Source organism: Gastrolobium bilobum, unplaced genomic scaffold (genome assembly GCF_033153095.1).
Source record: "Gastrolobium bilobum isolate Gb01-03AN ecotype WA unplaced genomic scaffold, APGP_CSIRO_Gbil_v1 utg6668, whole genome shotgun sequence".
In the NCBI taxonomy this organism is placed as follows: Eukaryota; Viridiplantae; Streptophyta; class Magnoliopsida; order Fabales; family Fabaceae; genus Gastrolobium; species Gastrolobium bilobum.
In genome coordinates this window covers 461,087-477,945 of record NW_026898778.1, presented here as the reverse complement: position 1 = coordinate 477,945, position 16,859 = coordinate 461,087, and positions in this window count along the sequence as shown.

Here is a 16,859-nt window from a genome sequence, read left to right as displayed (position 1 = left end):
AAGTTTCGCATGTGTAAAGTGTAAACGGCAAGGGACTAGTGGGAGGCGATTTTCATCACGTGTTTTATTTCTATCATATTTAATGAATTTCTGTACATTTTCGATTATAAAATAGTACATTGGTGACGTCATTTGTCTTACAGGTGCAGACAACTGGGCCTCGCTTCTTGTCTTCTCCCTTGTCATTTTCTATGCACCATAATAATCGCCGAGTATCTTTGCTCATTCATTTAACCTCAATTTTCTTTTTCATAATTTTTTTTCGTACTTTTTGGAACTAGGGTCTTTTCATAAATTTATTACATTGTTACTAGCTTCCAAGGATGCTGATTAGATTGAAATTTAAGGAAAAATTTCAATTGATCTAGTTAGTTTTTAAATAATATCATATGATTATTTTGATTTATAATATAAATTAAATCTGATTCTATTTTATCTAAATAGGTTTAGAAAGAATATGGTTTCCAGTGTTTTGTTAGAATTTTTTCACATAAATTCATCAAAAAATGAAAAATTAATTTCATTAAAATGTACCAAATATAAGTTCAAATTGATTCATTAATATACACTAAGCAAAAGTTCAAGTAAATTCATTAAAGTTAAATCAAAATTCTGAATAAAATTTTAAAATACTTGTTAATCGTACTATTATTATAATATATATAAAGATCTATGAGAGAATTAAATTTGGTTTGAAATATGATATAAAAGATCTTAAATAAGTACGTATAATTTCGATTCATTTAGATTAAATTGTAATTTGGAAATGCATTAATCATATTTTTGGTTTGTTATTTAATATTTTTAATTTAAATTATATTATGGGAATATCATGGTCGACTCACATCAAAGAAGTAATTAGTATCGATATACCAAAAAAAATATATACTAATTTTTTTTATATTTCACTTTAATTTTGATGGAGTAGTATGGGGAAGTGAAAATTCAATCCAATTAATAATTAGTTAGTGCGATTTTTTTTATTTAATAGTTAAGTATATTCTATATAGCCATAGATATTATGAATCAATGTCTGGTGAAAAGAACTAGATACTTTATCTTTAAAATTTTATAAATTAATCATTAAAAATATTTATTTTATAAATTTAGCACTTAAATTTTATCAAAGCTAAATATGATGAAATTTGTGAAAATACATATACTGTAACTAAATAAACTATATATATACTGTGTAATTTCTTATTAAGGAAATTGATAAAAAAATAATTCCTTGCATCATAAGAATAACATTCAAAATTATTTAATTAAATTTATAGATGCGTTATCAGAAATCATAAGGAAATAACATAGGTAACAGAAAACTGAAGAATTTTATGCACCAATAGGTAGGCCCAACTTAGTCAGTCAGATCGGTTGAACCTAGAATCAAATTATTAATTAATTTGGTTTAGTAATTACTCAATCCAATCAAAAACATATGAACCGGTAATAAATTGGGTTCAACCGATAATCCGATACCCATTTTTGAAATTTATAACAAAATATTTTACAATAATTGCACTTGACACTCAAGGAAAAGGAAGCAAAATACTGTATTAAGCTAGATAATTTTAGTTGTAATATTACTTCTGCTAATATATTTTTATATAAATTTAATTTAAACAGTTGAATAATAATCCACTGATTATTTTTCCAAAAAAAATAATCCACTGATTATGACATATTGACCTGGCTCCGAACAAAATCGATTACCGATGTGATTTAATAATATTGTCAATAACACCACGTAAAGAGGTTAATTTTAGGAGACGGCGAGAAATGAGTGAGTGGGGCGAGGAAAAAAACGATTGTGACTGCGAACACAGCACTGATAAATCAATACGGATGCAACGGTTCTGGACACATTTGGGAGGTTTGCATTGTGGATAAGTCTCTTCCAAAGTCAATAACCCTCCCACCAACCTAAAATAGGACCCCACTACTCTCTCAACTTGCATCTCACAGTAACTTAGCTTTCTGCTTTTTAGAGTCTTCCCGGAAGGTACCCACCAAATCACAATTTTACCAATTGTTATTGGGAAAAGTGTGTATAATTTTGAAGGATGTAAAGTTGTGTCATTTTAAGAGAGAGAGATAAAGGAGGAGAGAGAGTTGACAAAAAAAAATAAAGTTGTGGGTCCCACCTCTTTGTGAGAGTGAAAGGATGTAAGTTGTGTAATTTAAAAGTATAGACACTTTTCCCATTGTTATTAATCACTAGTTATTAGTTTAATGAGTGAATTACTGATTTAATTGTATAATTCGATAAATATATATAAATTATAAATATATTTAAATATTTGTACAAAATAATATTAATTTTAAATATTTTAATATAAAAAATAATAAATTACACTTCATTGTCTAATAAAAATCAATCAAACATATAATATTTGTGATATTGATGCCTCAAGTTCAGTAGATGACATTTCTAATTATAAATCAAATCAAACTTCATTTCATATTGCATAAATAAGATAATAATTAGTGTTATATATACATAACCTATGTAACTCAATAATTAACAGATCACTCAAATATTTCAAAAGAAAACAAATCATTTAAACGTGTGAATAAAAAAAGAAAGGTATCAATTGTTGGGAACAAATAAGTTTTTTTTAATGAATCGAGTCAGGTGGTTTCGGCTGAACCGACCAGATCACTAATTTTTATAAAAACTGACCAGATTGCACCGCTTTCAATATGAAAACCAAATCGATTATATGACTGATTCATCGATTTCTGAATCGATCTGGTCGAGTCAATCTGGTTTTTATTACATTGATTTTACCTTTACATTTTGGGGTTTTATCATTATGGATTAGCATTACGGAAAATTATGGTCAGTTTGTGTTTTGATTTTTTTCTTCTTAAAATTGTTTTATAGAATAATTATAAAAATAGGTGTTTTATGTTTTTGTTTTTATTTTGAAAGTTAAAAGTCAAAAAACACAAAACAAAAATAACTCGGACATATTTTTTAAATTTGATTTTAAAAACAAAAAAATAGTTACAATTTTTTTAAAAAAAATTTACAAAATAAGTTTTATCAAATATATTTTTTTAAAATTAAAAAATTATTTTTAGAAACAGTATTCAAATAGGGCCTATCATTCTCTCGCCCAAATGATCATTATTTTATCTCAAAAGTAGGTGTCACTGACTAAAAGAAACCTATAATCTCATTAGTTAAGTATTTTTATTTTATTTATACTAATAATATTTGGATAAGATTTGTCAATATTTTTATAAATATAAGATAACATAATGAATAAATTAGTATATAATGTCTTTTAGAAAAATGTAATCAAGATAGAGTTATTTTTTTTTTAAATTTTAAAAAATAAAATATATAACAATTATAAATATTTTCCATGACCTAAAAAATTTAATTAATATGTCAAAATAAGTACATTAGTCTTTTTTTATTTAAATTATATATATAAAGATAAAAAGTATTAGTAATTAAAAAAATTTAAGTACAAATCATATAATTATAATATGTCAAATTATATAATTATAAATATTGTGATATTTTATGAGAAGAATGTTTAATACTTTTAAACAAATATGATCTTTGAAATATTTAACTAAAAAGTTTTTTAAAACAAAATAAATTAATTAAAATATCCACTAGATATTTATCTATTAATAAAAAATTATAATTATAAATATTTAATGTAAATAACTCGTATGATGAACAGATATATAAAATAATTAAATTTATTAATAAATTGGTGAACTATATATCTTTTGTCATTTATTTCAGCAAATATGAGTGGGTTTGCTAATGGAATTATATTATTAGTTAAATGAAAAATGGTATAGTAAGAATGAAAGCAATTAGCCACATATATGTGTGTGTATGTATATATATTTTAGCCGAGTAATTCATAGCGTTTTAGAAGAAGACGTTTTTGTATATCCCATTAGATCATCACAAACTTAAAGAAAAAAAAATCACAAACTTAAAGAGAAAAAAGTACTAGCTAAATGTATACTTCTGATGTTTTGTCTACGTGCATATTAAATAAGATGAGAGAGTGTATGCATGGGAGATGACTCAAATAAGAATGTGGTGGCGCGCGCAAGTAACTTTTCTTGTCTAAATGTGACATATTAATGGAAATGAAATTTGAGAAAAACATTTAAAATCACATATTCACCCATATTTTCTTTACTTAATTATCCTGTTTTCTCTTCTGTTACTTCAATGATCAGGTGATGCAATGCAACTTCCATTTTAACAATGGTAAGTTGTACACAAATTTTTGCACACTTCTTCTATACCAGAGAACAAGATGCAAATAATTGGTAAACAACGTATAATGTATGACGAGTGAGGATATTTATCAATTATCAATATTTAAAAATTGATTGTATTAATCATGTCTTCTATTTAAAAAGAAAAACCATTATGTTAGATCACTTCATGTCTTCTCATGTGCCTACATACACAGATACGCATAGTTTTGTGTATATATGAATGTGTTTTAAACACTAATTATATATCTTTATTAATTGGACAACATTAATGTTTTTTTTATGCGAAAGGAATTATCAAAATTATTTATTTATCTTTAGTTCAAGGCGGTGTAATAAATTTCGATGCTATTTTTTTTTTCTGCATTTACAAAAAATACCTTATGAGACACAGGACGAGGAAGACAAATCCCACATAAGCATGACAGAGCCTTTGAAGCTGACCGATGACCGTAAGAAAATAGAACATTTGACTTTGACTTGAAAATTCTCATTAATATTATTGGCAAGCATGTATTTTAGTCACTACGTGCCAATTAACAACCCGTGCGCATCACCGCAATCTTTGAGTCTTCTCTCCCCTCTCTCTAAAGCAATATGAGTATTGATTCAAATCTTCAATACTAGTTTGAACATGAGAGGCCCACAATGGATTTACCTGATGAACTTTGAAACAGGAAAAAAATTAAAAACTAAAAAGATAGAATAGATAGAAATCTTCACGTGCACAAATAGTATATCAAAGGATTATATAAGCAATTCAATTCCTAATTTGTTGAATGATGAAAAATATATATAATAATAACTTTCCTTCTATGATGTCATTATTATTTAAGAACAACTTGTTGAATCTTCCAACCAAACAGTTTGGCCATATCTTTGCACAGTTACGTAAAATGTTTTCATTCAAACAAGTTGAAATTCTGTTGAATATAAAAGTATATCTTGTTGTCAAGTTGCCAATCTTATAACAATATATGTTGTCGATCGTCGGGCCTTTGAAATTGTTTTTTGAAAGGTAAATAATTGAGGGAATGCACGTGTTTTCTCTATAGAGAGACCAGATTCAATGTAATCAGCACAATAATACATGTTTCGCTAATGGTTAAATTAATCACATTTTGAAAACTAGCTCATTATACTCAGAAAAGAATCTTAAGGCATTTGCGGAAATTCTTGCTAAGCGTGGTTACCACATGGAAGTGGCAATTAATTTCCTTTCCCATGTACATTTGTTGCAGTCAAGTATGTCCTCCAGCTACATATATTGTTGCGTTCTCTTGTTTTCTTTTAGTCATTTGACCCGATTATCCAAAGAAAGAAAATAAAGGAACGATAGTCGATTCCCCAGCATCGCCATGGGATATGCCAAAACTAAAAATTGCGGCTCAAAGCTTTCAGATATCTATTGGACGAGGCCACCAACATCTATCAATAAAAAAATAATAATAAAAAACTGAAATATACATATCAAATTATTAGTAGGTAGTTAGCAAAGGCGGCCATAAATATATTTATTTCTAAATTAATCAACTTTATATTTATATAAATATAAAATTGAATAATTTAGAATTAATTATATTGCTCGTCGCCTTTAATAACTACATACCAGTAATTAATTTGAAATGCATATTTCGGTTATATATTATACTGGTTTAGAAATTTTTGTTTTTCATTAACAGAATGAAACGAAACAGATGAAAATAACTCTATTATAACAAAATTTTCTTTCTTTCTTTAAAAGAATAACAATAAGTATGAGTGAAAGTGGGCTGGGCTGGGCCAAGCTTTGTCCTGAAAAGCCCAAGTCTACGTCAAAAAATTTCAATTCGGCCTGGTCCAAGTTTAGTAAGAGTCTAACTGTTAACCTAGCTTAGCCCGTTTATAAAAAAACAAATGGCCTTGCCTAGCTCGTTAGCCTGTTAATTTTTAACTTCCAAGCATAACCATGAAGCAACTTTACAAAATACTCAAATTATGTTGCTAAAACAAAAATCATAATTTCAACGTCCAAACAGAATCATGAATCACAACAAAACTCATACAATTTGTATTTAAGTCACTTTCAAAGGCAAAATGCTCAAACTAAATAACATATATTTCATCAGATCCAACAAACAAATTCATATTATGTAAATTAAAATAACTATATGAAACGAACAAACACACCATGATGCTTGTAGTAAGTATAATCTCTCCCAAAACCTTTAAATATATTTCATATATATAATCTAACATGCTGAGATGTTGGTTCCTCCTACATAAGAAATAAAGTCAGATTTCTATTAAAATATAATCAAATATAATTAAGATATAAATAATTGCAATTGATTAAATTTATATCTTTTATTTTTTCTTCAAGGCATAGTTATTATATTATATTTTATTTAAAATAAATAGTACAATATAAGCTGGCCTGTAGACTTATAGGCCAGACCTTGTGAAAGTGAGCCTACGGCCTTTTTATTAAACAAGCTTTTCCAAGGCCCAAGTCCGGCCTATTTTACGAAATATACTAGGTCAAGTCTAGTCTGACGTAGGCCGAGCCGTAGGCCCCTGTAGGCTGGCCCGGCCCAGTTTCATCCCTAACAATAAGCAAGCAAAACAAAGCTATATCATTTCATGTTTGGGGATTTGTTATAAATGAATGAAACATAAGCATTATACTTCTTAACTATTAAAAAAATTGAGTTCACTCATTTCACCCCAATTCTACTGGAATAAAAATTGGTCAATTTTGAGGAGAAGATATGGAGAATAAATTTCTTTTAGTTCTTATTATACTTGCTAACAATTTTAAACTTTTAAATAAGGAAACTTGTTTTCTTTTTCTTCATTTACCTATTATCTTAAAACAAGGAAGTATATTTACAAAAAAAAAGTATCAATTGACGTTTTAATTAAGAGAACTTAATTATGGTCAATTATATGTATTTTAGTGAATAAAATGCATGTAATAATTACTAATAAAAAATTACAAGGTGGGTTTTATTTATTCATGATTTATTATCTATTATTTACATTTTGAAAAAAATTAGATACTGTTAAGTTTTTATTATCATAAACTCATACACTTTAAATGATGTGGAAGATCCCTACATTTATTTATTTATTTATTTATCACTTACTGTTTAAAGAACGAAGAGTATATGAAAATGACACATAATATATAATGATATTAAGTTCCTGATAGTACACGTTTTGTATAATTATTTTAAGTTTATGATCCCCTTTCTTCTTTCTCATGAAGACATTTTATTTTTTTTCAACTTTTGATTTTGAGTGCATAAAAACGGGGAAGAGATATCAAGCATCAAAATGAAGCCTGGTCCATATGTTGAGAACCGTCTTTCATCCAGTTGCAGATGTGTACATGAAAGGAATAATGATTCGGTTAGGTATGTAAATTTTTCTGTCTTTGAAAGGTAAAAGTTTATGAATATAAAATTTCCCTTTTTCTTCCTATCTTAAAAAGTTTTGATCTCATATGTAGAATTTCTAGTTGTCAAAAGCTCATGTCTGCCACTTTCTTTTGACTTGTTTTAATACTTAGAGGGTTCTGCCCTTTTTTCTTCCTCTCTATCTCTGCGTTGTGGTACTAATACTATCAAATTACAGTGAGTTAATTTACATAGTACCTGCAAGGTGCTGCTCACTTGGCTTGGTGCTGAGTCTAAAGGATTTGAGTTCGACTTTTGGTAAATACACTTTGTGGGTAGCGGAGAAACTCTTGCCCTCTCAATTCGCGAAAGGGATTAGTCCCATCCTATGTGAGGTGGGGATACCCTTGAGTTTACTCAAAAAATAAAATAAAAAATTACATAGTAATTTTCGGAATAAGTTAATTACTAGTTTTGAATTGCATGATCCTTTAGTTACATATAAGCATGTATTTATTATTACCTGCTTGCTACCTTTCTAGATGAATTGATCCTCAACGATATTCAATAAGACAGCGGATTGATCATGTTGATGAGTCCGATTCATAATTCCTTGGATTTAATAAAGGGAAAAAGAAGTTTCATATTACAGAAAATTTCTAACAATTTCTAACCTCATATCATAGATACAATAAGTGTGAGACTCATTAATTTAAAAAAAAAAACAAAAACAAAAAAAGAGTAACATACCTTCTTATGGTGTCTGTTGAAAGGATTTATTTTCTCCTATGACATAAAAAAAACAAACCACTTTAATAAAAGGACTTCCAATTTCTCCTATTGCAAGAGATGTTATAAGCTTTCTGCAAAGAAAAGAATTTGTGGGTAGCACAAATTAAAAAAGAGAGGAGATGGCATGGAAAATAAACTAAGAGTAACATAAGAAAAGACTTCTCTTGCAATAGGAGAAGTCTTTTTCCCTTAATAAAATGAAGGAAAATTTTCTTCCCTATTTGTAAAGAAAATACTAAGTGTAAAGCATAACAAAAAACCTTAGTATCGATTATCGTGTAAATTTTAACTATCTCGTCAATTATACATGTTTTGAAAGAAAAATATTAGAGAATAATATAAATAATTAAAAAGCTCTTACCCACTAACTTAAGTTTTTGGGTATTTTTGTTGAATTGGTTCTTTATATGTTATCAGAGTCTCAGTGACGATAAAATCACGAGTTCGATCATCACCGCCCCCCACTTTCTAGTGGAATTAAAATAAATACAAGGTAAACCAATAATTAAGTCTATGTAATATTCACGCTTCAAGTCCAAAGAACTCTTACACGAGAGGGTGTGTTAGAGAATAATATAAATCATTAAAAAGGTATTCACCCAACACCTTAAGGTTTTGGGTTGAAATATTTTTTATAATAATTATTAAACATTGTTAGTTGATAATACTTGGTAAAGGATTTATATATGGTTACCTGATACTTGATTTTTTTTTTCTTTTTTGTTTATTTCTTTTACAATATATTATATGTGGTTACCATATATGAATTTTTTTATCCCTACAAAAACTATATATGCTTGCAGCCAAGTATAACAATTTTTTACATGTATTTATATATTGTAAGAATTTTTATGTATAAAATATAAGTTTTTATATACTAACCTGGGTTATGCGGTTCAATTGATGACCCACCGGTTGAACCAATGACCCAGTACCTCAATCAGATCATTGACCGGGTCGATTCTGATATCATTGCATTACACAATATTTTGTTCATTTGAGTATAAAAAAACACATATGTCCAAGTTTAGAGGCTGAAAATTATTCTTCTCATCTAAAGGAGAAATTGGTCAAATGTAGTAACTGTTTTCATAAATAAAAATTTATTCTATAAATTAATTTTAAATTTAATAAAAAAGTTAAAGAGAAGTTGTATTAAAAAGTTATTATTTGTTAAAATACATGTATAATCTCTCCATCTTTTAGGCATGCACATTGGGCAAACAGATAGAGAAATTAATATTAAGAATTATAAGTATGAATTTACACCTAAATTTGCTAGAAGCAGCCTCATATTAACTTGTTCACGTCGAACAAGGGATTTGACATAGCAAGTGTTAGCATGAAATTCGAAAAATACATTGTGTTCTTTGGCAAATTGAGATACATTCAATATATTTTTGGATAGGCCAGGCACATGCAGTAAGTTGGATAAGGTAAAAGATAAAGGAAAAATAATAAAGTATAAAATTAAGTGTCTTATATATTTTATTCTTAAATTATAGCCATTACCTACTTGCACTTCTTCCTGACAATTGTACTGCGTTTTGTCTAGCAGGTTGTTTGCATTTGGTGTGAAGTGGTCGGTTGCTCCAAAGTCAGGGTACCAGCATGAGTCAGTGATTGAGAAGTAATCAAAGGGACCTTTATCTTCTTGTTGACTGGAGCCCCTGTGATTTGTGACTGCTATATTTGCTTGAAAATTGGTATTGCTGTTGTTCTGATTAAAAAGACTTTGAAAATTTTGATTGAACCGTGATGGCACACCCAGCCAAGGAGGCCATATTTTTCACACACTTGACACTGTGGCCAATTTACATTGTTTCTGCCCCCTCCTCTCTGAGGTCTGAATGCTCCTTTATTTCCAAAAAATCTTCCTTTATTTTGATTATATTATCCTATGTTGTTTTGACTAAATCCTCGTCTGTTATTTCCTAAGAAGTTATTTTGCCTTCTGAACTACAGTTGTGCCACTTTTGCTTGCTGTGTTGCAATGAGTTCTTTCTTGGGTTTTCAAGTCTTTGTTCCTAAGTCATGAGGAGTTCTTCATTTTCTTCTATGGTGTAAGGATCATTTCTTGAAATAACCGAAGTCATAAAGGAATCATAGTCCTCATTCAAGTCATATTTGATCTTCTCAATTGACTGGTGAACCAATAGCAATAAGAGAGTCCACAATCTTCTTGATTTGGAGCAGGTACTGCGAGACATCTCCTTCCTTTTTTGTGTTTCTTAACTGAATTTTTAGTTGCTTGACCTTTGCTCTCGTTTGAGAGGAAAAAAATTCCTCAAGTTTGTGCCAAGCTTGAAATGAGCTCACGCATCCTACCATGCGAGTGTACAACGTTTCAGACATAGAAGAAAGTAGCCAAAACAGAATAAGCTGATCTTATTGTGCATTACGATTTCGTGAACTTGAATCTTGAGCTCTATTACCAACAACATCATTTGTTGCTTCATCACGAGCAGTGTTACCAACGATTTCATCTTCAGTAGGTACTGGATCTTGCAATTCTTGAGTGATGAATCTTGATAGGTTGTAACCTTTGATTGTAGCTAATGCTTGTTGTTTCCATAGAAGAAAATTATCCTCATCCAGCTTGAAGGAAACTAAATTGGAGAAAGTGTGAACGAAGATTTGCAGCGAGCAATTGGTCTCCATGGATCAGAAGCTCTGATACCATGAAAGGTATCAGATCAATTATGAGAATTAAGAAAAGAGACGAAAGAGAAAATGAGATCTTAGTCTCTTGTATCAATATCTGAATGTAATATGCATAGTGTATAAGATCTAAATGGGCTAAGTCTCAATATATAGACTGAACCCAAATAACCTTGGGCATGTGATTATAACTGAATAACAAAATATGAGAATAACTGAATAACTAAGTTTGTTATTGTTAGGAATGTGGCTTCCATACTCAAGAGGGGGGGGTGAATTGAGTATTACAAGATTTTCGCAAAAGCCCCCTTCTAGTTTCTAAATAATCATTTCAAGCAAACTTTGATATATGAAAAGCTAATCAATACATTCAAACAATCCTTAATATATAATATATCACAATTATAGAATTTATTCTAGCACATACAAGATATCAAAGAAACAATTAAAGTGCTAGAAATAAAGAGTATAGAGTTTAGAGAATTGCAAACACAATATATCCTGGTTCGATCACCACCACTTGTGACCTACGTCCAGACTGAAACCGCTCGATCAACTCTTTCACTAATGGTCAAGCTTCACGGGTGCTTGACAAACCTTTACAATCTTCCAAGACTTCGAGTTCTTGGATACCTTACAATCTCCAAGTTTACGGGTACTTGGAAACCTTATAATTCACTCCAAATTTACTTAGGTATTTGGCTACCTCTCAAACAATGGGTCTCACAACCCTTTCAACTCAAGAATATAAGGATAGAAATATTTGGAAATGAATATACACTCTCAAAGTATGGATATACAACTTGAAGCACTATGGGTATATGAATTTTCAAAATATGAGCTCAAATATGTTTGGTCTTTGAAAGATATGAAAGAATATGCAAATGATAGTGTAAAAGCTCTCAAAATATGCTTAATATGTGTAGGAATGATGTCCAATACGTTTTAGAGTCATTGGGAATGTATATATAGTGTTTCCATTGAAAACTAGTCGTTTATAGCCGTTATATGCATTCTGTCACAGTGGTAATCGATTACCAAATGATGGGTAATCGATTACTTCAAATGGTAATCGATTACCATAATATGGTAATCGATTACCAACCTGACAGCAAGAACACTGTTTCGTATTTTGGGCATAATTTATACTTGTCAGATTGATGTGATCTTGGTGTCGTTGGAAAGATAAAAGAAAGATTTACAACTTATATGAAGAACACAAGATCCAAATCCATCATCTTGGATACGAAAAAATGTATGGAAGGCAGCAGCGAAATTATGCAACAAATTTTAAGTTCAAATGTGTTCTAACTTGCTTCTAACCACTTTTTGTGAAAGATCTTGACTTGATAAATATGTTTTGAAGTTATAAAATATGTCAAAGATCTTTTCCATGAGTTTTTCAAATTTCTTTCAAGTATATAAAGGTTATGACTATGCAATTCGAAAAACACGTTTACTTTGAGAAAAACTTTGAGCTCATGCAATGCAATCTATCATATACCCTTACATATATTCTAAGTCCTAAAGATATATTCCAAATATGTTTTTAGACTTAGCTTTATGTCTTGTGTCTTGGATCTTTACTTGAACTTGATGCTTTGACTTGTTGGATATGACAATGCTTGACACTTTGTTGGTTTTGATCATTGGTGTTGCTATTCTAATTATTCTTTGTTGCTCTTGATTCAATGATCTTGCCACTTTGATATGACATCACTCTTCTTGTGTGGCTACATCATACATCTTTAATATCCATATATGGTTGATGCTTTTTGCTCTTGATCAAAGCTCTTCTCTTTTGTTGTTGCCATTTTGTTATCATCAAAACATACCTTGTATCTACAGTTATATCAACAACAGATTTGGTTGGGCCACTATGGCTTTCAAAGACCAAAAAGAAGAATGAACAGTGTTCTTTCTTATATTGGGCGTAATGGGTTTAAACAACTAAGTCACTGAATATAACTAACTTGGAGGATGTGGTTGGGATGAAATGTAGTATTGATAACTATTTTTTTAAAAAAAATTCATTAGTTGAATGAAGCATCATGGAAAATGCATCCAGTAAATAAAAATTTACCATATAGATGAGGCTAACATAGTCTGGGACAGTGGCAGAGCTTCACTGATAATTTTAGGGACCAGCCTATGAATAGCATTTGCAGTAATTAATGAAGCTTAAGGATCATCTTTATGGCTAAAGATACAATAAGGAAATGCTTCAAAAGGAAGGGATGTTGTATCTATCTTTTGACATAAGAATGTTGTTAGAGATATATAAAATCACTAATGTAGCATCATTTAACAACTTAAGCTTTTGATTTGAAATGATTCTTTACATGGTATCAAAGCCTTGGTGTTCCGGGTTCTATTATTGTCGCCCCTCATTTTCTTTGTGGAATTTCTTAGCACAAGTAGGTTGAGCCTGATACATCATCCACCTTTCAAGCCCAATGAGCTCTCTTGTGAGGGGGCGTGTTAGAAAATATATAAATCATTGATGGGCCTTCACTTAACAGCTTAAGCTTTTGGTTTGAATTGGTTCTTTACAGATATTTATGCCAAAACATAGATTAAGAAAAAAAAAAGTTTTAATATAAAAGGGATGACTGTAGAGTGAAAAAAGTATCTAGAATTATCTAGCATAGTGATCTGCATGAAAATGAATTGTGAGACAGAGCATAGCTACTTCTGGTCCAATTCTATCAAGAACCAAATAATTCTAATGCTTGAAGCGAGATATAATACACATAATTTAACCTAGGGGTGTTAACGGGTCGAGCCGAGCCAGACTTTGATCTTAAAAGGTTAAGCCTATGTTTAAATATATCAGTCTGTCCTAGCCTGTTGCCTGTTATGAATATAATTATCGGCATATAGCCTGGCTTATTTACAAAAAATAAAAGTATGGTTTAGCTTGTGAAAAAAAATAAGATAACAAAAATTTATCCAAACAAAATATACGATCAACATCACTAATAATTCCACTAAGATTCATAAATTCAGTGTATATCCAAATAACATAATATAAAACAAAATCATTTAAAAAAAGTCTATTTAACCAATAAAATGGGGTGAAATTGGTTGAGGAGAGAGAGATGATTATTATGAGTAGTATATAAAATATAAAATACCTAATTTAGCCCACTTGTAAGGACACTGTTATCCATGAAAATAGGCATTCCAATGGATAGAATATAGAAATAATTCCCTTTAACTTACAAGAATCATAAAAACCTTGGGTGTGTTTGAATGTGTTTTTGTTTTTTTGTTTTTAAAAAACTGTTTTAAGAATGAAGTTTGAAAACTGATTTTGAGAGTAAAAAAACAATAAAACTTGTTTGAATATGGTTAGTTTAAAAGTTATAAAGAAGATGTAATTATTTACAAAAATGACGTTAATGAATTCTCATATTTACAAAAATACCACCGCAAAATAATTTAAAATAAAATAAAAAATCGATCTAATTACGAAAATGCCATTAATGAATCCCCTTATTTACCAAATTGCCACTGCACAAAACTAAAAACCACAAAACAACTTTGGAAAACATATAAAACTTGTTTTTCTTTTTCGATTTCCAAAACTAAAAAGCAGACACGGTTTTTAAAACAGGATGCATGAAAACAGGTTTTCAAACAAATTTTTTTGTTTTATTGTTTTTAAAAACTAAAAACTGTTTTTGAAAACACAAAATCAATCAGGCCCCTTCTATGTGGCAAGTGCCCCTTCTGCTTTCCAGAATGGGCAGAGGAAGAAAGCTTTCAAAAACTTAGTTTCCAAAGGGAAACATCAGGTTCATATTGTAAGAGACTAGTATTTCCCATATAATAATAAGAGTTGTCATCATTTTATGTCTGTGTAAGTTATATTCTTATTTTTTATTGTTGATCTATTTATATGAGAATTATTATATTCAAATAAATTAGATATCGAGATTTGATATAAGACTTCTTATTCTTATAAATAACTCATACCAATTATAATATTTGACTAGTTTATTTCCATCCAAGTTCTTTATTTCTATACAATTAACTTGCTCGATGCACAATCAATGAATTAATTTGCATTGAAAAGTATAAGTCTGATAATTTATTGTAGGAGAAACCCTCAATAAAAACTCACTGACATTTTCAATATTCAGCTGTTGAAATTGTCACTACTTTTCTCGTGAAAGATTAAATGCCAACCCCCAAGATTATGGATGACGAATCAGGTCAACTAGAGCAAGACATTTAAGAGTCATGTATAAAGACATAAACGACCTCAAATTTATGTTATGAAGCCTATTCTACGATCATAACTGCTCTCTCTCTCCGTGTTTAAGACTCGGCAAAAACATAGTTATATATTCGACTTCACTAACTTTCAGTTAGGAACATAATTTCAAAAACGAATGAGCCAAACCGGGACCCTCTCATCCTTTGGTGGTTCCTTAATAATAATAAAGAATAGAGTGGTTGAAACAGGCTTGAAGACACAAACAGATTCGGGTGACTCGTTAATCTACGAACATTGACTACTTCATCACCTTTCATTTATTTAAAATTTATAAAAAATAATTAAACGAGAGCTCAATTAATTTGTTTCAGAAACATGTTCGGCCATTAAGGATATAAGCTCGGTCCAAGAAAGCCAAAACAAAAAGCTTCTCTCCATAAAATGACAAAGCATCACTACAAGAAAAAAGTTTATTTGTGACAAAAAAATTTGTCACAAATTTTGTCACAGATGATGATTTTCGACACAAATAATCAAATTTCGTCACAAATAAATTTGCGACGCAGGCATTTGTGACGAAACTTCATATGTAATGACGAAATTTGCGACACTAATAAACAAATTTCTTGTAGTGCATAATTTGTATGATCCATGGTCTTAACAGAGGCCATATAACCTGAACCATATTTTTTGACACTTTAGTTTATTTAGATTCTCATAAAGTTAAATTTTATCTCCTAATTTTGATTGCAACACATCAACAACGGGGGCGTGTCATGTTGCCAAGTTGCCATGTGAGTATCAAACTGACACGGGGACTAAAATGTATAATTAAGAAATTATGAGATAGCATTAGAGTAATGAAATGAAGACAAACGGAAATCAAACTTTGGTGAAACTAGGAGGGAAAAAAATGCAATTTATCTATTTAAAAAAAATTAAAACTAAAGACAATTACTAATGAAATTAGGAATAACGTTGCAGCCGGCCGACAAAAGAGCATATAATTGAATGTTAATGGAAGACGAAGTCAATTTACCAAAAAACTCAAGGGTGGTAGAGCCGGTGCTGACTATCAACATTAAGCATTTACAGTTTCGACTTCGAGAACAACTTTGTTCCAAATGACATTATCACCCCCAAAAAACTTTTAGAGCGTTTGGTAGATGAAAAAAAAAAAGAGTAAACACTCTTTTGGTCCCTGGCAATATCTGCGAAATCCTTTCTAGTCCCTGACAATAAAAAATGGTCACATTAGTCCTTACGTCAACTCTTCCGTCACTAACGTGACCCTTTTTTCATACTATTAGGGACCAATTTAGTCCTTTTTTATTGCCAGGGACTAAAAAGAATTTTGTAAATATTGTCAGGGACCAAAAAAGGTATTTACTCAAAAAAAATTATATCTAAAAGTCATAATTTTTAAGAATATGTGAGAAAATGAATTTTTCGATAATGCTAACAAAAAGTTGTGTGAAATTTTTCCGTGACATGAGAATTTAAGAATATCGCCCTCCTCGTGAGTCCTGATGATATTC